General features: G+C 46.8%; 1 long non-coding RNA gene across 1 annotated transcript; it reads right to left on the reverse strand.

Moving 5' to 3' along the window:
- Window positions 1-14,864: 14,864 nt before the first annotated feature.
- LOC129656336 (uncharacterized) lies at window positions 14,865-17,974 on the reverse strand. Its single transcript, XR_008716331.1, has 3 exons — window positions 17,918-17,974; window positions 17,055-17,226; window positions 14,865-16,054 (listed from the first exon to the last, which is right to left on the reverse strand). It is a non-coding gene; the product is annotated as an uncharacterized LOC129656336 (long non-coding RNA).
- Between the last annotated feature and the right edge of the window lie 5,234 nt (window positions 17,975-23,208).

Below are 23,208 nucleotides of genomic sequence, written 5' to 3' on the forward strand. Positions count from 1 at the left end.
AGGCTGGTGCTCAGACCCCTCTGACTCAAGCTCAGATGAGATATGGTGGTGCTGATGGAGACGAAGGAAGTTAGTCATTGACTTGAAGGTTTATAAGGAAAATCAACGGCTTGTGTAGTCATGGATGCGAATGAGCTCACTGATGGTGAACTGGCCGCTTGGTTGAGGAGAGAAACCAGAACCAAGCCTTCAGGAATGTTGGCACGAAACGCTTCTGCAGAGAAAGACGAGCCGGCAAGGAAGGGAGAAGGTGGTTCTGTAAAGATAAGCAGAGAACAAGGAGACTGTGTTATCATAGAAAGGAAGGAAAGAATGTGCTTCTCAAAGCACGGAGCAGCCGAAAGAGAAGCCGAAAGCATTCTTTCTAGCCCATCTGCTCTTCTTTCTACCCTAAGGATATTTTTAAACGTTTTATTTTATGTTGGAGTGGAGGTGATTTACAAGGTTGTGTTAGTTTCACGTGTACAGCAAAGTGATTCAGTTACACATATACATGCATGTATTCTTTTTCAAAGTCTTCGCCCCATCAGATTGTCACAGAATATTGATCAGCGTTCCCTGCGCTGTACAGTAGGTCCTCGTTGGTTATCTGTTTTAAATATGGCAGAGTGTACACGTTCATCCCAGACTCCCTAACTCTCTTCCCCACCACCCTTCCCCTCTGGTAACCAAAAGACTTTTACCACACATGCAGCCTTCCTGTCTGATCTAACTCTGCAGCTCTTGTTTTTTCCAGGCCACCCCACCTTCTATATTTTTCCATCTTCCCCTCTTTACTCTCCTCTAACCCTCTTTTAAAAGACTTTCTCAAAATGTCAGTTTTTCAAAATCACAGAAGTTTTTTTAATCCAATTTACAGTCAATAATCTTTGTAGGAAAAAGACCACAAAATTAAACGGATAATAATTAAAGATACTCAGAGATACAGTTGGGATTGACTAAAATTTTGCAAGAAGTAAATGTTCCTGCCTAAATTCTGATGTTCAACATTGGACAGGAAAATTGGACTGGGTAGAAATAGTGAATAAAGATCCCCAAACAAAATCTAATAATGGCAGAAGCAATGACTGTTCAAATTTCGCTAATTGAAGAATCAGATATTGATCTTCATTTTAAACTCTTCCAAATAAATGAAGAGAAATGACCATGATGGTAATTATTACAGTAAAATAAAAGTGGAAACAAGTGAAAATATTTAATTTTGATGGATAGAAAGTGGAACAAACAATTATATTGGGTCTAGGACAATTCAACTCAGAAAATAACTGTTTCACATAAAATTCTTCAGTTCTTACGAAACTCTGATAAAATGTTCCTATTCAAATTATCCTCAGGGTAAAAAAGTTTCTAAGGTCAAAACCTCTTATTAATTTCAGTTTATTTGCATGGAGAAAAACAGTCTCATGATTTACAATTCTTTCAATGGTTAGTTTTCTCCCTTCATTTCTATTTTGGTTTATATGTGTTCTCATTTCCATTCATGTTTAGCATATATGAGTACCTTGTAGAAGGTTAATGTTAACAGTTCGGGAAACGGATTATACTCATTTATGCCTATGATGGCTTGTGTATAAAAGGTAGCTGATAATTTCCATGTGGATAAATTAAAAAATTAATCAGTCTTTAAATGTGCGAAATCTTTTTACAAAATGGGTCTAATTTTACTCATATAAATACATTAAAATAAGCAAGTTCTGAACTAAAGACAGCCCTTCATGCTTTTAAATAGAGCAATACTCTCAGCGAAGCAAGTTTTTTTTTCTTTTTTACAAATCAAAGTAGACTTGATTTACAATGTTTCAGATGTACAGCAAAGTGATTCATATATATATGCTGCTGCTACTGCTAAGTCACTTCAGTCGTGTCCGACTCTGTGTGACCCCATAGACGGCAGCCCACCAGGCTCCCCCATCCCTGGGATTCTCCAGGCAAGAATACTGGAGTGGTTGCCATTTCCTTCTCCAATGCGTGAAAGTGAAAAGTGAAAGTGAAGTCGCTCAGTCATGTCCGACCCTCAGCGACCCCATGGACTGTAGCCCACCAGGCTCCTCTGTCCATGGGATTTTCCAGGCAGGAGTACTGATGTGGGGTGCCATTGCCTCATATATATATATATATATATATATATATATATATATATGTATAAATATATACTTTTTCAGATTCATTTCCCTTATAGGTTATTACAATATATTTAATATAGTTCCCTGTTATGCACAGTAGGTCTTATGTTATATGCATGCTTGCTCAGTATCTCAGTCCTGTCCGACTCTTTGTGACCCCATGGACTATAGCCCACCAGACTCCTCTGTCCATTGGATTTCCCAGGCAAGAATACCGGAGTGGGTTGCCATTTCCTCCTCCAGGGAAAATGTTATACACAGCAGTGTATATATGTTAATCCCAAATTCCCAATTTATCCCTTCCCACTCTTCCTCTTTGGTAACCATAAGTTTGTTCTCTACATCTGAGTCATTTCTGTTTTATAAATAAGTTCATTTGCATCAGTTGTTTAGATTCCCCATGTAAGTGGTATCATATATTTGTCTTTGTTTGACTTATCAGTGAAGTAAGATTTTAGAGTATCGTGTGGATTAGTTTTAATGTGTGTGTGTGTGTGTGTTTAACAAGAAAAAGAAAATGGTCTCATGGGCTGCAAGCCTGCAGATTGTTTTCGCTCTCGTTTCCGCTGTGATTCACCATATTATTCTAGGCAAGCCACACTGTCTGGGTCTTCACAATCTCGCCTTTTTAGAGAAGCCAAATTGCACTTTGAAGGACCAGCTCTCCTCAGAGGGTGTGGAGGTGCAAAAGGCCCCGTTGCCTGCTATCAATAAATGATGAACTTTAGGACTGAGTTTTTCATCACTTTGGGAATTTAGATTCCAAATGCACGGGGGGCGGGGTCCTGTCATGGAGTCCACAGTTAACTGCTCCACGTGGCTGGGAGAGTGCAGGGATTTCGCCCCTTGTTGAATCCTGGAGTCCAGTGAGTGAATGGTCTCTCTGGGAAGAAGGTGGTGAGAACCATTCTTTGGTTTTCCATAAGGTGTCCGGTGAAAACTGCCCTTGGGGCTGTAAACTGAGTTTGATTCCTGCTCATTTAAGCCTCGGGCAGTTCCTCCAGCTCTCCTGACGAGGTGGGCAGGATGAAGGCCCTCCCTAGTTGTCTGTCTGAAGCCACCTTTGTGGGGTGTTCTGGAGGCTTTGTGTCCTCAGCCTGTCCCACGCCTTCTCAGGGTTCACCTGGGGCTTCTTCTGCCAGATACAGGATCCCAAGTTTTACCTTTCTCAAGACTGGAACAGAAAGCTCCCAGATCTTGGTCCCCAGTTGTGGAAATGGCCAAAATGCTGGTCCCATGGAAAACATGACTTGCCTATCTGGGGGCGGGGGGTTGGGGGGAGTGTCTCCTCGCTTAACTGGAGGGTCAGCTGGCAAGCAGCCCAGTGCTGCCCCAGCTATGGAGGCCAGAATCATAGCCCCGCTTCCTGGGGACCAGAGAGAATATTCCAGTCTGGAAGGTTGGTGAGAGAGGCAGACCCATGCCCAGCAGTACCTTCTGATCTGAGCTCTGAGGCCCCACTGTGCAAACATCTCTAACGGGCTTTCCTCCCTGCCCTCCACCAAGGCCAAAACAGCAGCTCCCTGTAGCTCCGACTGCCTTGGGTCCAGCCTCTGTAGTTAATCTCATTCTGTTTTTGCAATATGTCAGACAAGTTGGAAAAATTAATTTTATGTGTTTTGAGAATAAAATTTGTAATGATGACAGAATCCCAGAAATTAAAAGGTTTAGAGGTACGTATTTGTGCTCAGGGAAGGCATTCATCTAGTTACTGAGGTCTGCTCTTGACGAAAGAGCGAAAGAAACTTCTGTGAACCCAGCCCAGGGGATTTCTTGGAAAGTCCAACTGGCTAGACCCCATGAATATCCATTCTTAGAAGACATATAGCTTGGCTTGTGAATCAAGCTTTTTCAGAAACGTTCAGCTCACAGCTCCCAAGTTTATTTAACGAGAGGAAATGGTCTATTTTGCAGAACACTCATAACTAAAACTTCACTGGATGCGTTATGCCTTGGAGACCGAATCTGTTTTCATGACCGTGTAAAATTCAGGGGGAAGGCAGAGGGTCTGGCCTCAATCTCTGCTGACAGGCTGGATCCTCACGTGACTCCATGCCCTCCGCGGGCTGGGCCTCCCATCCCACTTGCAGGACTGCATGTTCTTCCTTGCAAGCATCTTTGACCTTCCCTGTGACTCCAATCAGTCCCCACGATAACTGCAGAGGAGAAGTTCGTCCTCAGGACATGTCTTCTTTTTCATGCCTCCACCTTCCTTGAGCTTCACTCTCCAAAGATCAGATCCAGACTTGGCCATCAGATCTTCTTTTCTAATCTCCTCCCTTCTACACAGCTGAGTGGGAACAAGGTACAGAAGGTACCTTTAAGTTCTGTTGGTGATTTACCGCAAACAGAATCTGGGATCCACCTGGTCCACACTGCCTGGGGTCAATTCAAAGAGACAATCCCAAAGTAACAAGGCAGCCTAAATCTTCCCATGTCAATCACCGCATGCAAGATTCAGACAGATGTGTGCCTTGTACAGAGCCTGAGTCCTCGATGGGGAGGATGCCTACCTGAAAACAGGTAGGGTCCAGTGTCAGGGGGCTGACATAATCACAGCCTGTTAGCTGATGTGAAATACTGAACTCCAATTCAAGTAGCTTTATGTTCTCAAGGAGATGCTTAGGGAGATTTAGGCAATCAAGTTACTCCTTTTATGTACGGAACATCTATTGAAAACCTACTATGTACTAGCTCATGTCCTAGGTACTAGATATAGAATAGAAATTAACTCCTTAAAAATAAATAAAAACTCTCCCCTCAGTGGAGCTTATCTTTTAATTGGTTTGCTGCTGTTCAGTCAGTAAGTCATGTCCAACTCTTTGTGACCCAATGGACTGCAGAATGCCAGGCTCCTCTATCTCCCAGAGTTTGCTCAAATTCATGTCCATTGAGTCCATGATACTATCTAACCATCCCATCCTCTCCCACCCTCTTCTCCTCCTGGCCTCAGCTTTACCCAGCATCAGGGTCTTTTCCAATGAGTCAGCTGTTCACCTCAGGTGGCCAAAGTATTGGAGCTTCAGCTTCAGCACCATCCTTCCAATGACGTTCAGGGTTGATTTCCTTTAGGATTGACTGGTTTGATCTTCTTGCTGTCCAAGGGAATCTCAAAAGTCTTCTCCAATACCACAGTTTGAAATCATCAATTCTTTGGCATTCAGCCTTCTTTATGGTCCAATTCTCACATCCATCCATGGTTTTGACTATACGGACTTTTATCAGCAAAGTGATGTCTATCTAGGTTTGTCACAGGTTTCCTTCCAAGGAGCAAGTGTCTTCTGATTTCATGGCTGCAGTCACCATCTGCAGTGGTTTTGGAGCCCAAGAAAATGTAATCTGTCTCTGCTTCCACTTTTTCCCCTTCTATTAATATTTGCTATGAAGTGATGGGATTGGATGTCATGACCTTCATTTTTTCGAATGTTGAGTTTTAAGCCAGGTTTTTCTTCTCTTTCACCCTCATTAAGAGACTCTTCGGTTCCCCTTTATTTTCTGCCATTAGAGCAGTATCATCTGTACATCTGAGAATGTTGATATTTCTCCTGGCAATCTTGATTTCAGCTCGTGATTCATCCATCCCGGCATTTGCATGATGTACTCTGTATATAAATTAAATAAGCAGGGTGACAATATACAACGTTGATGTACTCCTTCCCCAATTTCCAGTAAGTCCCTTGTTCCACGTCCAGTTCTAACTGTTGCTTCTTGACCTGCATACAGGTTTCTCAGAAGACAGTTAAGTTGGTCTGGTATTCCTATCTCTTTAAGAATGTTCCACAGTTTGTTGTGATCCACACAGTCAAAGGCTTTAACACAGTCAATGAGGCAGAAGTAGATGTTTTCTGGAACTCCTTTGATTCCTCTATGGCCCAATGAGTGCTGATTAATTGGAAAGATGGACAATGAATAAAATCCTAAGTAAAGCTGGTGGCAGGAAGCCATGGAGACCACTGTGAGGCTGTGTCCTGAATGAGCGGGGCTCACCGGGTGGTGAGTCACACAAGGGCGGAGACTGACACGTGTTTTGGTAGGATCACAGTACTTGGTCTGTTGAGGATAGACCGGGGGGACAAGGGCAGAAAGAGGAAGCCAGAAAGAAGGTTATTGTGACGATCCAGGTGGGAGCTAGGGTTAATGGAGGCTTGGGCCAAAGTGGTGGCCATGGAGATGGAGAGCTCGAATTCTAGATTTGAGAGGAGGGTAGAGCTGGTTCGTGGGAGATGGGCGCTTTCTGGCCTGTGGACTGGAAGGATAAGCTTTCCCTGGCTGAGATGGGCAAGGCCATGGGGAGAGTGGGTTTGGAGGGCGGGGAGGGGGGATCCAGGCTCTGTGCACACTGCTCTGTGTAGGGTCGTGTCCTATCCCAGAGCACTCTCACGTAGGCAGTTGGGGGTCCGGCTGTAGATCTCAGGGGAGAGGAGTGGATAGGGTAAGGTGTAGAACCGTCAGGGCTCGGCATGAGGGCAGAGAGTGTTCCTATCATCCGAACTGACTCAGGACACTTAGAAGAACCTACTCCCGGTGGGCTTTCCACAAGGTTGTGTTGCTGTGATGGCCCCCTGGTGCTCCCTCTTCCAGAGGATGCATCATCCCCAACTCCAACTGGCTGCTGGTGGCTCATGCCACGTCCCTCGCTGGGAATCACCCTCAGCCCCAGGGATCTCCTGACTCAGGGTTCTCCTGGTCCCAACAGTGTTCCACGGCCAGTGACGGGCCGACCTGGAGACACAGAGACCCACTTCTTTCCCCTCGGTTGGGACAACTCTAAAGGACAATTCTACTATAGAGTCACCTGTTGGTTTCACTGGGGTCATATTTGCAGCCATGTTATAATTCAGCTCTTCCCCATGTCCAGTCCTGCCTGCTCCACATCCCTACGGAATTCTCCTGGGAGCACTTCCATAAAACCTCTGTGGGTCTGTTTCCAGGGACCGACTCTCACACCCTAAATCAATACATGAATGTGTGTGTATGTTAGTCACTCAGTCGTGTCTGACTCTTTGTGACCCCATGGACTCTAGCCCACCAGGCTCCTCTGTTCATGGAATTCTCCAGGCAAGAATACTGGGGTGGGTTGCCATTTTCTTCTCCAGGGACATGAACATACCAGGGTTCAGCTACCTTCACTTTCTCAGAACACTCTCTGACTCTGGAATAAATCAGGTCCATGGTAGAGGCACTCAGGACTCTGTATTTTATTTCCAGGCACTGCCTGATTTCTTACGTCTCAGATTACTTGCTTAATGTTCCTCTTCCCCAGCCTTTGTGGCAAGGATGAGGGGATCTTGCCTGATGCCTGGTAGATATTTAGAAAATATTAATAGAATGAATGAATCTGCTGGCTGCAACCCGGTTATAGCCGAGCCAGGGTCACCCCAGGAGTATAACCTGTGGAAAGCGTGTCAGGACTCCGTGTAAACCTTCAGGTCCCTGCTGTAGCCCATCATGTAGGCTTCCCAGGCTCCAGCCTGAGGCTTTATGGGGTCCCCAACTAGTCTTCTCTCCCTGACATGGAGGCGTTTCTCAGTACATCTCATGATCCCCCAATGTTGAAACCTCCAGTGTGAAGACAAAGCAGCTGGCATGTGGCCGGGTTTTGCCTCAAGATAAATCCTGGCGAAAGTAAATAAACAGAGGGAAAAGACAATGATCTTTCTTCAAGAAGAGTGCAGAAACAAATGATTTGGGATTCTTTTCCACAACAAGACATTAAGGCTTAGTGAGATGCAGCCAGGCTCTGTCTCAATGGGAAAGTAGTTATTCTGCCCCGCCTCGTTCACGGAGAATTGTTCAGTCACTCAGTCATGTCTGACCATTTGCGCCCCCATGGACTGCAGCATGCCAGGCTTCCCTGTCCTTCACTATCTCCCAGAGTTTGCTCAGAGTCATGTCCATTGAGTCAGTGATGCCATCCAACCTTGGAGAATCTCAAAGAAGTTCTCCCAGTTTCCGACAGCCTCGCAGGTGTCTCTGAGTTCAGCGCCGCTTCGTGTGGATGTCCTTACAACACTACACTCCAGCTGGGCTCCAAGGCCATGCAGCCCTGAGTGGTAGCTCAAGACCGGTCAGGAGCAAGTGGGCGTGTAGAGGACAAAGCTGACCAGTGCAACCTGGAAAGGCCTTTTCAAGGCACCTGGGTCCACCTGAGCCAAACTGCCTTTAGCCTTGGCCGTGACAAGCCAGCTGTGCCCTACCTCTTCCTGCAACATTTGATGTCGTGGGATTCAGCACGACTGTGCAGGACACCTGACATGCCTCATCACCGCAGCTGACCTTCACAGCATCTATATGGGGGGTGATCCACCATCACCACTCTACAGACTCGGACGCTGAGGCTCAGAGAGATGAGCAACGTCCCCAAGGCCACACAGCTGGTGAGAGGTGGGTCCGTGACCCCATCCAGGTGGGCGACACTAGCAAATGGGACTTGAATACCTGTGCTTCACAGTCTCTCATGACAGCACCTTGTATTGGCTGATTGGCTACATTATCTCTAACCTCCACTCCATCCAGTGGGAGTGAGGTCTGATTGTATGCATTAGAGAGGAGGAAGCTGATGCATGAAGCAATTAAGTGGCATGTCTGAGACTACACAGTGTTAACTGGTGGAGACGGGGTTTGAGTCTTGCAGGCACAAAGCCCCTTTGACACGGGACACTATGGCATCCTAACTTTCATGCCTCAGTGGATCAAGCTGACTCAGCTGTCTGTGTTCCAAAACAGTAGCATCTTCTTTGCTGCAGTGCGCTCGCAGAGCGCGCCTTTCCTTTATTTTAGACTTCTCCCAACTGTGGTCTGGGCTTCCCAGGTGGCTCAGTGGTAAAGAATCTGCCTGTCAATGCAGGAGATACAGGTTCAATCCATGGGTCAGGAAGATCCCCTGGAGGAGGAAATGACACTCCAGTATTCTTGCCTGGAAAATCCCACAGACAGAGGAGCCTGGCAGGCTACAGTCCAAGGGGTTGCAATGGGTCGGACATGACTGAGCATGCATGCACAACTGTAGTCCAACCTAAGCCTTAAACAAAAGATTTCAATGCCTCCATGTCAAGATGAATTGTAAGTTACAAGCTCTGATGCAACAGAAGCAGAGTCTCTATCTTGGAACATATAACTGCCATGGACCACAAAGCTGTCAGCAAGATACTTCACTCTTGGATCACCAGCCATTCTACAACCGTGTGTTGTCCCGTAAACAAAGCAACCACCCTCACAAACAAGATTCTTCATGTCCCAAAGGCTAAAGTTGCTGACCACAAGCTGGTCCGTTTGAAAAGCAGCTCTATTCCCAAACCCCTCTGAGTTAAACAGACACGTTCTACGGGAATCACTGTGGAAAGTTCTGTTATCAAGATGGTGACATCAATTCTCCAAGAATCCTCTTGTGCTGCCAAACTCGCATCAGATTATCAAAGATGTGTTTTGGATAAAATTTGTACTTGGGGTGAGCTTAGGAGAAGAAAGAGATAAAAGGAAGCGACTATCTGTCTTGGTCTCTACAGTTCCTAGGAAGAAAAAGACAAAAAACAGCTTTAGTTATTAAGCCCTTCTGCCAAATGAGGGTCAGGCTGGCTGATGGGGCGGGGGCCTTAAAACCAAGTGAAAGCTCGAGTAGAGGAAGCTGCGGTCACTTAGCGAGGACAAGGTCACCTTAGCCTTGCTGTGGGTGCCCTCTCTGAGGGAGCCCGGGAATTCATGCACCGAGAGCTGTGTATCTGACATTTGTGTGTTTGGACAACTGGACCAGCACAAAGCTGACTTCATCCATGGAACAGACACTCATGACCGTCAAACACACACACACAGCAGCCCAGGAGGTGGGAACCATTACTTCTAGTTTTACAGATGGCTTTGGACAGCCTGATAGTTTGGACAGTTGCCCACAAATACTCACACACCTCCCCTCCCAAGCAGCTCCATCACACTGGGATGCACTCTGTCCAAACGAACATGTTGTTCAGTTGCTAAGTTGTGTCTGACTCCTTGGGGTCATGGACTGCAGCACACCAGTCTTCCCTGTCCTTCATAATCTCCTGGAGTTTGCTCCAGGAGAGTGAGGGATATCGTCTAACCATCTCATCCTCTGTCACCCCTTCTCCTCCTGCCCGCAATCTTTTCCAACATCATGATCTTCCAATAAATCGGCTCTTCTCACCACGTGGCCCAAGTATTGGAACTTTAGCTTCAGCATCAGTCCTTCCAGTGAATATTCAGGGTTGATTTCCTTTAGGATTGACTGGTTTGATCTTCTTGCTGTCCAAGGGATTCTTAAGAGTCTTCTCCAGCATCACAATGTGAAAACATCAATTCTTCAGTGCTCAGTTTTCTGTAGGATCCAACTCTCATATCCATACATGACTACTGGGAAGACCATAGCTTTGACTATCTTTGTCACCAAAGTGATGTCTCTGGTTTTTAATATATTTTCTGTGCCCAGTCACTTCAGTCGTGTCTGACTCTTTGTGACACCACGCACTGTAGCCTGGCGAGGCTCCTCTGTCCCTGGGATTCTCCAGCAAGATGCTGGAGTGGGTTGCCGTGCCTTCCTCCAGGGGACCTTCCCTAATCCAGGGATTGAACCTGCATCTCCTGCATTGCAGGCAGATTCTTTATCCACTGAGCCACCTGGGAAGCCCAATATATTGTCTAGGTTTGTCATAGCTTTCCTTCCAAAGAGCAAGGGTCTTTTAATTCCATGGCTCTACTCACCATCCGCAGTGATTTTGGAACTAAAGAAAACAAAGTCTGTCACTGGTTCCACTTTTCCCCCTTCTATTTACCATGAAGTGTTGGGACCAGATGCCATGATCTTAGTTTTTTGAATGTTGAGTTTTAAGCCAGTTTTTTCACTCTGCTCTTTCACCTTCATCAAGATGCTCTTTAGTTTTCACTTTCTGCCATTAGAGTGGTATTATCTGCCTATCTGAGGTTGTTGATATTTCTCCCAACTATCTTGATTCCAGCTTTTGATTTGTTCAGCCCAGCATTTTACATGATGTACTCTATATATAAGTTAAATAAGCAGAGTGACAATATATATATAGCCTTGTCATACTCCTTTCCCAATTTTGAACCAGTCCATTGTCCCATGTCCGGTTCTAGCCATTGCTTCTTGATCTGCATACAGGTTTCTCAGAATACAAGGAACATGAGCAGGTATGTATGAGCATAAGCCTTAGATGTGTTTGGGCAGTTTGGCTTGGCTTTTATACTCTGAGGTCTGCTATTAAAAGAATTTTCCTTGGGTGGCCACTCCCTTTTTAGCCTTGACCCTGAACAAAACCTAGGAGCAGATTCAGTTTACCTCAAAGTCAGTAGCCAAACCCAGTAGGCCCACAGCCTGAAGCACAGCAGCCCACCAAGCCCAGGGCTGACCAGCTCCATGGCATCAGCATGTGAGTTCATGAGCATGTTGGTATACACTGATGAAAAGCTATTGCATTTGGGAGTGTTTGTTATGCAGCATTACTATGGTGATAGTTAGCTGATACAGAAAGGTCATGTGGTTAATGAAAGTCAGAGAGAAGTTTGATGTCAAGTATTCATATTCTCCAAACCCAATGCTGTTTTAATTATATCATATAGAGCAAACAGTGTGGAGGTGGAACGTCAGGACAAACCTGGGGAAGAGTCCCCACTGCTGGCTACTGAACCTTCTAGAAAGTGCAAAGACAAATGCACACAACACAGCAGCTTATTCAGGAGAAGGACTTATTGACAAGTACCCCCAGATTTAGGTTTCCAGATGATGTTCTATACAAATTGTTCATAATTTTTAAACAGTTAAAAAAATCACACCCATGCTAATACATGTGTTTATCTGTGAACCCAAAATGTTTCAATATATAGTCCTCCCTGTATTTAAACTTGGCTGAAATACCTGCTTTCAACATTGTAAAGTCCTGAATCAGAAGAAACTATGTGATAGTCTTAAAACCTGGCATGAGATTTTTGTCATTTTTGGAGGGCTTGTCAGATTTCCACCCTCTTTATCACTTCAAGAATAAGAATTTATTATTACAAGCAAACTTCTTAACATGATGATGTTAAAGTGCTGTACTCAATGTGCCAGAAAATTTGGAAAACTCAGCAGTGGCCACAGTACTGGAAAAGGTCAGTTTTCATTCCAATCCCAAAGAAAGGCAATGCCAAAGAATGTACCACACAATTGCACTCATCTCACATGCTAGCAAAGTAATGCTCAAAATTCTGCAAGCCAGGCTTCAACAGATGTTCAAGCTGGATTAGGAAAGGCAGAGGAACCAGATACCAAATTGCCAACATCTGCTGGATCATCAAAAGAGCAAGAGAGTTCCAGAAAAACATCTACATCTGCTTTATTGACTACACCAAAGCCTTTTGACTGTGTGGATCACAACAAATTTTGGAAAATTCTTCAAGAGATGGGAATACTATACTACCTTACCTGACTCCTGAGAAATCTGTATGCTGGTCAAGAAACAACAGTTAGACATGAAACAATGGACTTATTCAAAATTCAGTAAGGAGTATATACAATATACATCAAGGCTGTATATTGTCACCCTGCTTATTTAACTGATATGCAGAGTACATCATGTGAAACGCTGGGCTGGATGAATCACAAGCTGGAATCAAGATTGCTGGGGGAAATATAAATAACCTCAGATATGCAGATGACACCCTTGCTCCTTGGAAGAAAAGCTATGACCAACCTAGACAGCATATTAAAAAGCAGAGACTTTACCTTGCTGACAAAGGTCTGTCTAGTCAAAGCTATGGTTTTTCCAGTAGTCATGTACAGATGTGAGAGTTGGACTATAAAGAAAGCTGAGGCCTGAAGAATGATGCTTTTGAACTATACTGTTGGAGAAGACTCTTGAGAGTCCCTTGGATTGCAAGGAAATCCAACCAGTCCATCCTAAATGAGATCAGTCCTGAATATTCATTGGAAGGACTGATGCTGAAACTCCAATACTTTGGCCACCTGATGCGAAAAACGGACTCACTGGAAAAGACCCTCATGCTGGAAAACATTTAAGGCAGGAGGAGGAGGGGATGACAGAGGATGAGATGGTTGGATGGCATCACAGACTCAATGGACATGAGTTTGAGCAAGCTCTGGGAGTTGATGATGGACAGGGAAGCCTGGTGTGCTGCAATCCGTGGGGTTGCAAAGAGTCAGATATGACTGAGCGACTGAACTGAACTTTTTAACATTTTTTAACATAAAGCCCTTGAATCATGGTAATAAAACAGATGCTCTTTAATTTTACTTTTCTGTATTCCATTGGTAAATACTATGTGTAAATTTTTTTAAGAATCCTATGAATTTAAAAAAGGAGGTTTTCCCATCCAAAAAAAGAAATTAAAAAACCCCTTGTGTGCTCTAAAGTCCCTGAATTCTACCATTAAGTCGCAGTCCTCTGAAGAGCCTGACTTGGGCTCTGTTTATTGGCTTTCCATACAGGGTGGCACTGTGCGGAGCGCGTCCTGTACACAATGCTGAGTCATCAGAAAAGCCAGGGAGGTCTGTCACCGAATCTGCATTTTTCAGACCAGGCTCAGAGAAATTACTTTCCCAAAGACTTCACTAGGAGGTGATGGAGGTCAGGACCAAACATAGGTGTGTCTGGCTCCAAATGCCATACATTTTCCCTAGCTGTAGACTGCCTCCTCCCAGATGTCCTCCCAAGCTATTTCCTCATTGGTTCGAGGAGTCAGTAGGAGTGATGCTGAGCCTTTCAGCAAGCTCTGCCGGGAGCAGGGGGCTGGGGTAAGGGCTAGTTTTTGATGCTTAGGAAAGACTTCAAGCTCAGAACATCCCTGTATCACTCATCTTGAACTTCACCCTGTTCGTCTGTGCCCTTTCTGTTTCCAATTTGAGACCTTTTACTAGCTTGTCTAGTGGGGCGGGCGGGTGGTGTGTGAGGTTCAGTCAACTTTCCTTTTACTTAGACATTAAACTGAAACCTTTTATGTTTAGAGAAGGGGAATTTATGGGTAAAGAAGTTAAACAACAATAATGGAAGGTTGGAGGGTTACTTTTTCCTTACTTTGGGGGTTACTTTTGTGCTTTCTTTTAAAAGAATCACTCGTGATTTAGCTATAATTATCACAGAGAATTTTTTTTAAAATTAGCCTTGACTGTTTCCACTTCAGGGGGAAAATTGATACCCTATAATGTATTTTTCCCCGCAGGATGCCAACGTCAATACCAGCTAGGCTGAATCATCAGTGATTTCGGTGAAAATTGATGATCAAAACTAAACATTGACATTTTAGCATTTTTCTCTGACAACGTCTGACACCACTTCTTTTCTTACACATATATTGATAATATGCAATCGCTCAAGCCAAATATCCATCCAAGGGATTTTTCTTGATTCTTCTTTTCCCTCCATCCTTGACAACCAATGCGTTAGGGCATCCTATAGGTTGGTCTCCAAAACCTCATCTGTCTTCACTTCTCTCTGTTGCTATGGCTACGTCTGTGGTCCTCGCACCCATCACCTGTCCCCTGGATGAACTAGGGCATTGGGTAGCAGCAAGGCCATAATGATAGTTTCTAACAGGAACTGTGCCTCGAATCTAAATGTGTGGTGACTCCCCCTAAAATCCACCTGCTTCATTGGTGAATCTGGAGCCAGGCAGCCCGACCAGATGCAACAAGGAGCTGCAGAGTGACTGCATCTCTCCCTCTTGGTTAGGCTTGTAAGAGGTGCAACCATGTCCTTCCCCAACATAAACTGGGTTCAGGCAAGGAACAAGGCCTAAAGCATCAAATGCAGAGGGAGGAAGGGACCTCATTCAATGACATTCAATGACAACTTGTTCTATCTGCAAATGATGTAAGGGGGGTTCCAAGAGCTGTGTGACCCTTTACACACACAAAGAGACAGGGCTGACATTGACGTCTTCATTACCGTGATTTTTTTAAATTGGTCTTTTCTGACTATGATATAAGGTCTATCATGGCAGGATTCTGAGGAGATTTTTGTTTGTTTCTTATTATTTTTGATCTTTTTTTGCTGCTGTTAGCTCAATGTCTAGCACCATAGCTGACAGGTAATAACAGGTACTCGACAAATATTAATATTTGGAGACATAGGAGAGTTGTCAGAGCTCCTGTTGCCTGTGTCTTAAGTCCCTGAGGACTCAGGGTAAAGCAGAGGAGCATCTGTAAACTAGATGATGCTGAGTGGGAGCCCTGGGCTTGAGCGAGAGCCGCAGAGAGCAGGCGGCCAATACCAGCCTCCATCTATCTCTTCCACCCAAGACCCACAGCACAGGCGATGACTCTTTGCACTGAGCCCATAATGACTCTGCCTGCCTCACCCAGATCCCCTTGGACTCCACCACCTCCACCTTTCCAGCCGCCCAGCTTGTCTCACCCGCGAGCACCAGTTTCTGCCCAGCCCGGCACTGGGAAACATTCTCTTCCACGTGATGGTGACTTGAGACACAGGAGGAATGGGGGAAAGCAGGGACTGGACGAGCCTTCCTCTTAGTTGCTTTCGTTTTACTCTTTCCCACACATTTGTGGGTAGGACTCAATGGGGGAACTCCAGAGAACTAGCTGACTGCCCCAGGGCCCGAGGAGCAATCAGAGCGTCTTCAGGGAGGCTTGGAGTGACCAGCGGGCTGGGCTCCAGGTCTCCATCCCCCTGGAGAATATTCACTGTCCTGGAGGTGGTAGGATGCGGAGACACTAGGAGGACCAGCCCAGCCCGTTTCAGTGGAAGCATTACTCTTCCTGCAGCTTCAATGGTCATTGTTCAAGTGTCTAGGAAAGTTTATGGTCTGCCTCTCCAAGCTGTTATGCTCAAGGATTCCTTGATTTAGGAGAGTAAGATTAACTTTTAAATGCAGTCACATCTTTTCCATTTCTTGCTTCTCTGGGTTCCTTTGGCCAAGCCTGAGCTCACAGCTTACAAGCATTCAAGTTCCTTGGAATAAAAGAAAAAAGTCATCCAAAAACCCTCACCCAGCTTGCCCTGCTCTGACTCATTCTGAAACCCCGGGTCCTTTCTTTGAGCTGTGGGAAATGCAATTTTGTGGGCCCCTGTGGGCTCCGTCCTTCGCTGTGTGGGTGCCCCCACGGCCAGGAAACAGTGGGCACATGGGACAGCCAAGGCGTGGGAGGCCCTGAGGCTGAGTCAGCCATGCGACACCTCTTGGACACAGAGTTCAGCTGTTGTCACGGCCGCTGGAGTGACTCAAACTCTGACTCCCATGGATGCCTCTGTCCCTGCAGAGCGCCGACAGTCATCACGCCAAGACATGTGTTCCTGATTTTTCACCCACTCTGCCACTGACTAGATCGTCCCCCTGGGGGTTGCAACCACAAGCCAAGGACTGCTGACCTAAGGAAGGACTATTTTTGCTTTTGAAGATTCTCGACTCAGGGAATGGAAGTATTTATACTGTTGACATTTGAATTAAGAGCTGAGTAGTCTTCTGGGGACATCATGGTAATTCCGTTAACTCTGGGAATCAGACATTTTCTCAGCTCCTTTGCTGAAGGCTCCCAGGAAACTCAGCTTGAGGGAACAAAGAAACAAAGACGAGGGGTCTGAGTTCCAGACAAGGGAGAGCGTTAAGAAACAGAAGACTCAGGTGGCACTGCCTTGAGGCAAGGAAAACAACCTTCCACCAATCTCCCACGAACCTCTGGGGTTGGTGTGATACTCTTAGCTCAACCCCATCCACAGCCCAGGAACTTGCCCACTTCCGAGATATCTGAAGACCAGCAATGTCTTTTCCATGGGTGGCCTGAAATTCTCAGCGGGGTCTCACCCCTCGCATCCGTCCCTCCTCACCGTGCCATGGATGAGCATGGTAAACTGCATCCTGCTGCATGAAGCCCAAGAGTTACAAAGAAAACGTGGTACCTAACCCACTTCCTCCTGCAGGCAGCATCCACCCGAGGCATGTGTGATGGCCTACCTCTATCAGGAAGGAAGAGGACCACAGAGGTCTTTTCAGGGTCCCTTGAGGTCTCCAGTTCCCACCTCCAAGGCAGAAGGTACATGGAAGAATGGGTAGAATTTTTCTGGGTTGCAGGTGAGGTGGATCAGCAATTCCTCTTCCAAAGGCCACTTCCCAGCCACTCCCGCTCCTAAAGATCAGGCCGTTCACACGACTCACTCATTGTGGCCCCACAGGACAAAGTAAGAGGCTGCTGCTAAATTGCTTCAGTAGTGTCTGACTCTGTGCAACCCCATAGACGGCAGCCCACCAGGCTCCCCTGTCCCTGGGATTCTCCAGGCAAGAACACTGGAGTGGGTTGCCATTGCCTTCTCCAATGAATGAAAGTGAAAGTGAAAGTGAAGTCGCTTAGTCGTGTCTGACTCATTGCAACCCCAAGGACTGCAGCCCACCAGGCTCCTCCGTCCATGGGATTTTCCAGGCAAGAGTACTGGAGTGGGTTGCCATTGCCTTCTCTGGAGTAAGAGGCAGTTCTCCCTGAATCCATTTAGCCATTCACCTAGCTAATAACGGGCTTCCCAGGTGGAGCTAGTGGTGAAGAATCTGCCAGCCAATGCAGGAGACTCAAGAGACACGGGTTTGGTCCCTGGGTCCGGAAGATCCCCTGGAAAAGGAAATGGTAACCCACTCCAGTATTCTTGCCCAGAAAATTACATGGACAGAGGGGCCTGGAGGGCTGCCGTCCATGGGGTCGCACAGAGTCAGGCATAGCTGAGCACACAGATCGCTAAAAACACATTAGCTGACAATAAGGACTCTCGAGAGCTATCGGTGTCAACCTTTCTAAGCAGGAAAGGATGTGTCCCTCGCCAGATACTCACATCTGGGTTGAGATAGAGCCTGATGGTCCCAGAGCCCATGTTGCTAGGTTCCTGGGCATGTCAGGAGGAGACTCTAACAGTGGAGATGCCTTATCTGGGCTGGATGCCGTATGGAGGGAGATCTCAGTGTGACTCCTGCCTGCGGTCTATCGTCCCAACCCCTAGCTTTTGACGCCGACTTCTTTTTCTACGTGCTCACCACCACCCCCTTAAATGCAAGTCATCTCCAAGACCCCACCCTCGGACCTGTTCCCTCTGCCCCCTGTTAATGGTGTCCTGTAGCTGACATGACAAATGAACACACACGTGGTGGCTTAAAACAATGCATTTATTCTCTTATAGTTCTGGAGGCCAGACGTTCAAAGCCAGTATCACTGGGCTGAGATCACAGTGTCTCAGCAGACCCCACTTCCTCTGGGGGCTCAGGGGGAACCCATTCTTCACACCCTCCAGATTTTGGTGGCTGCCACAGTCCTTGGCTTCTGACTCCAACCTCTGCCTCTGTGATGCGCTGCCTTCCCTTCTGTGTGTCAAATCTCCCTCCACCGCCTCACAGAAGGACGCACATGATTGCACCTAAGGCCCACCGACAGAATCCAGGATAATCGCTCTGCCTTGAGAGCCTTACTCTAGGCACACCTGCAGAGAATCTCCCCTTTTTTGCACATAAACTAACATTCAGGCTTCCCCTGATGACTCAGCAGGTAAAGAATCCTCCTGCAAAGCAAGGAGACGCAGGAGACCTGGGTTTGCTCCCTGGGTCAAGAAAACCCCTGGAGAAGGAAATGGCAACCTACTCCAGTATTCTTGCCTGGGAAATCTCATGGCCAGAGGAGCCTGGCGGTAGCTAGGGTTGCGAAGAGTCAGTCACTGAGCACAGAGAGCACACCCACACAAACCAACATTCATGGGTCTCAAGGATTAGAAAGTGAGCAGGTTTCCAGAGCCACTTTCCAGATCATCTCAGTACCCTCACCTCTGGCCTTTGCATTGAGCTGCAAATCTCAGCTGCTAATGCCCCGCTCCCGACCCCTCAAGCACCCAAGGTCAGGGAGAGGAGTTTGGATATGCCACAAACCACTCCATTCGAACAGCTGCTCTTGATGCATAACTCTGAGCCCCTGTGCTGCACTGACCCAGGAGGACCAGGCAGGGTCTTGCTTTATCCCTGGGGCAGGTCCGCCTGCGTCCAGTCAGTGAGGAGGAACTGACCACAGCTGGAACGTTTGGAGCAATCTGCCAGGTATTTGGGCAATTCCGTAGGCCTGTTGGCTCTGTTTTGTTGCTTTTTTTTTTTTCTTTAATTAATTTATTTTTAATTGGAGGGTAATTCCTTTACAACGTTGTGTTGACTTCTCCCAGACAGCAACACGAATCAGCTGTAGGTATACATCCGTTCCGTCCCTCTTTAGCCTCCCTCCCACCCCATCCCACCCCTCCAGGTTATCACAGAGCACCGGATTTGAGCTCCCTGCATCACACGGTGAATTTCCACTGGCTTTCTGATTTTGCATATGGTGATGTGCATGTTTCTAAGCGGTGCTTGCTTTGCTCTACGGTCTCTGTTGCCACAGTCCGGGCTCCGGAACTGTCTGCAGGCTCTGGTCTGCGAGGAGGATGCCATGTGGAGCCGCTTCCTGCTTCTCATCACGAGGGCGACACACTTGATACAAGACACATAAAAGGCACTGGAGGGACAGAAGATCAGAGGAAGCGGGAACGCTGTGCCCCTCCCACGGCGAAGGCTCCGTGTCGGGGAGGGCACCTCGGGAGGCACGGCTGGGGTCACGTGCACACCGTGATCGTGCATCTCCCCGGACGGGGGTTGGGGGCTCACCCGGAGCGCTCACACAGGTGTGGTGAACTCGGGTCCCCTCTTGAGTGCGCTGGGTAACATCTGGGCCTGCAGGTCTGCTGGCTCAGCCACTTTCCAGGAAATGAAATGTTCCACAAGGACCGAGTTTGTGCATAGCGATGAGGGCGTGGGAGAGGCCCCAGAACTGCAGAGAAAGTTCTGTGAAACTGACAGTTATCTGTGATTTGGGAACAGCAGCTGTCTTGAGCTGCTCTTAGGAAATTGCCTGAATTTACATGACGAAAGAAAGGCCCCTGAAGCACATTACCTCCTGGAATTATCAGACCAGCTCTTTTCTCTTTAGCAAGAATCTGAGGTTGCCTCTGAAGGCAATGGAAAATTCTTCTGAAAAGTCTCACTCCAGTGGTTCCTGAAATTTTGCATGAACGTGACTAAGAGGTTTGCTGTCAAACTTCAGCTCTGGCTCTTATGGTTCAGTGGGTAAAGAATCTTCCTGCCATGCAGGAGACAGGAGATGTACGTTTGATCTCTAGGTCGGGAAGATCCCCTGGAGAAGGAAATGGCAACCTGCTGCAGTATCCTTGCCTGGGAAGTCCCATGGACAGAGGGGCCTGGAAGGGTATACTCCATGGGGTCGCAAAGTCCGACACAGCTAAGTGACTAAGCACAAGGAAACTTCATCTCTTCCTGGTTCCTAACTCCTAAGTCATTGCTCACAGACTCCACCATGAACCAGCTCCCCCCACTGGAAAAATCACCAAACCGCAGTGCTGAAAAGTGCTCATTATCGCATGTGCTTTCAATTCCGATGGAGCGTTGAGGGAAAAGAGGCCTGTTCTTCCATGGTTGGCTTGTCTACTCCCATCTATCCAGGAGAGCAGCACGGAAACCCTTGTAGGTCAAGCTTTTCCTCTCTGTTCGCCTGTGGTCCCCTGCTCAGCTGTGTAGCTGAGACCCGCAGATGGTCTCCAGAGGCCGAAAATCCAGTCCTGCTTTTTGTTCTAAAAACCAAAGGCAAACCCAGAGGATTTTCATTCTTTCAAGAAGAATTCTATTTATTGTGCTTCTTTCTCTCCCACTTAATTTTTAATGATCCTAAGATAAATCAAAATAAATCAAAGTGTTGAGTAACATATCTGATTTCTAGTACAGATCTTCGGCCAGAGCGAATTAGTGTTCTTACAAGCAATTACAACAGAGTGGCAGAAGGAAGGGACTCGCCCTGTGGACTCTGCCCAGCCTGAAGGCTTCATCGTTGTCCTCTCAGCAAGATCGAGAGTGGCAGCCAAACAGGCAGCTTCAAACCCTTTGGGGGATTGAAACGGATCAGAAGCTGTGTTGATACTTGGTTATACCAAAGGGCTGGAAACCCATAAATCTGGGTGGAGAGGGAGAATGCTTCATGCTATTTTAAAGGGAAGTCTATTTGAATTGGCGGAGCTTTCTGAGTTTGGCTAGACTCTGCAGCTCCAAAGCCCAGAATATGGTTGTTGTCTTTGTTAAGAAGCAGTGAGAACACCTAGCAAAATCCTAAGCTTTACTATAGCACATGGGAGACCGGCCCGTGCACATGAACATCTGAAAAAAAAGCCTTTGTTCATTCTTCTTCTTCCCAGACACAAAGCTGTACCCTCAGTTCCTTTTCTTTTTTTCTTAAAACTTTTTATTTTGTATTGGGGTACAGCCCATTAACAAACAATCTTGTGATAGTGTCAGATGAACAGTGAAGGGACTCAGCCATACGTATGCATGTGTCCATTCTCCCCCAAACTCCCCTCCCATCCAGGCTGCGGCATCGCATGAAGCAGAGTTCCCTGTGCTACAGTAGATCCTTGTTGGTTATCCATTTGAAATATAGCAGTGCGTACCTGTCCATCACAACCAACTATCCCTTCCCCCCACCCTTCCCTCTGGCAAACACAAGTTCATTCTCTAAATCTGTGGGTCTGATTCTGTTTTCTAAGTTCATCTGTATCGTTTATTTTTGGATTCCACACATAAGGGATGTCACATGATATTTCTCCTTTTCTGTCTGACTTACTTCACTCAGTATGACAATCTCTAGGTCCATCCATGTTGCTGCAAATGGCATTATTCTTTTTAATGGCCAGGTAATACTCCATTGTATATACGTACCACCTTTTCTTTATCTATTCCTCAAAGACTTTGGGAAGACTTAGAAGGGAATTATTCAGAGCTGAGACCCTGACTTTTGGGCCTTCTCCCCTCTGATCCTGGGCTAGTGTCTCATGGCCTGGGTTTGAACATCATCTCCCCTGCCACTAGAAAGTGAAAGTGAAGTCACTCAGTCGTGCCCGACTCTTTGCGACCCCATGGACTGTAGCCTACCAGGCTTCTCCATCCGTGGGATTCTCCAGGCAAGAATACTGGAGTGGGTTACCATTTCCTTCTCCAGGGATCTTCCCGATCCAGGGATTGAACCCGGGTCTCCTGCATTGGAGGCAGATGCTCTAACCTCTAAACCACCTGGGAAGCCCAGATAGTGCCTTTGGAACATACCAAAGAGTAGCGTCTCCAGAGTCCCTCAGTTGCGCCCACTGCTGCCCGTCTGTTTGTGGGGGGTTCAAGGAAACAAGAAACGAGAGATTGTAAACGAATTAAGATTTTGTTTAGGCATGTCCTTCCAGCCATAGGAGTGAGGACCTCCTACCTTAACCAGAGGTCAGAGCTGCATGAGCTTCTCCAATTAGAGATGGTTCTCCACCTTGGTTCCCCATTGGAATAATCTGGGGGGTTTGGGGGATGAGAATTTTTAGTTTAGTTACTTATTTTTGAAAGTTGCATTTGTTTGCCTTTGGCCGTGCTGGGTCTTTGTTGCTGCGTGTGGGTTCCCTCTGGTTGTGGGGCTACTCTTCACTGCAGAGCACGGGCGTCTCATTGCATGGCTGCTCTTGTTGCGAGGACAGGTGCTGGAGGGCAGGCTCAGTAGTTGTGGAGGGCTGGCTTCTTTATCCTGCAGTATGTGGAATCGTCCCCAACCAGGGATGGAACCTGTGTCCCCTGCATTGACAGCTGGATTCATAACCCCTGGACCACCAGGGAAGTCTGCGATGAGATTTTTGCAAGCAACCTGGTGACCGTCAAGGAGTCAGGGTCAAGAACCATGGGTCCTGGCCTCTCCCCTTCTAGGCACTGGTTGTTTCCTTACACTTAAAGAGTATTTGACTAAAGATGGGGTCTTAGTCTGTTTCAGCTGCTGTTAACAAAAACACCATCAGCCGAGTGGTGTGTGTTTGCACATGCTAAGTCACTTCAGTTGTGTCTGACTCTTTGCAACGCAATGGACTATAACCCACCAGGCCCCTCTGTCCATGGGATTCTACAGGCAATACTGGAGTGGAGAGGTGGGTTAAATAGCAAATATCTATCTCTCACAGGTCTGAAGGCTGGAAGCCCAAGATTGAGGTGCAGGCAGATTCAGTGTCTACTGAGGGTCCTCTTTCTGGTTCGGCTG

This window comes from Bubalus kerabau, chromosome 6 (assembly GCF_029407905.1).
Source record: "Bubalus kerabau isolate K-KA32 ecotype Philippines breed swamp buffalo chromosome 6, PCC_UOA_SB_1v2, whole genome shotgun sequence".
NCBI classification, from domain to species: Eukaryota; Metazoa; Chordata; class Mammalia; order Artiodactyla; family Bovidae; genus Bubalus; species Bubalus kerabau.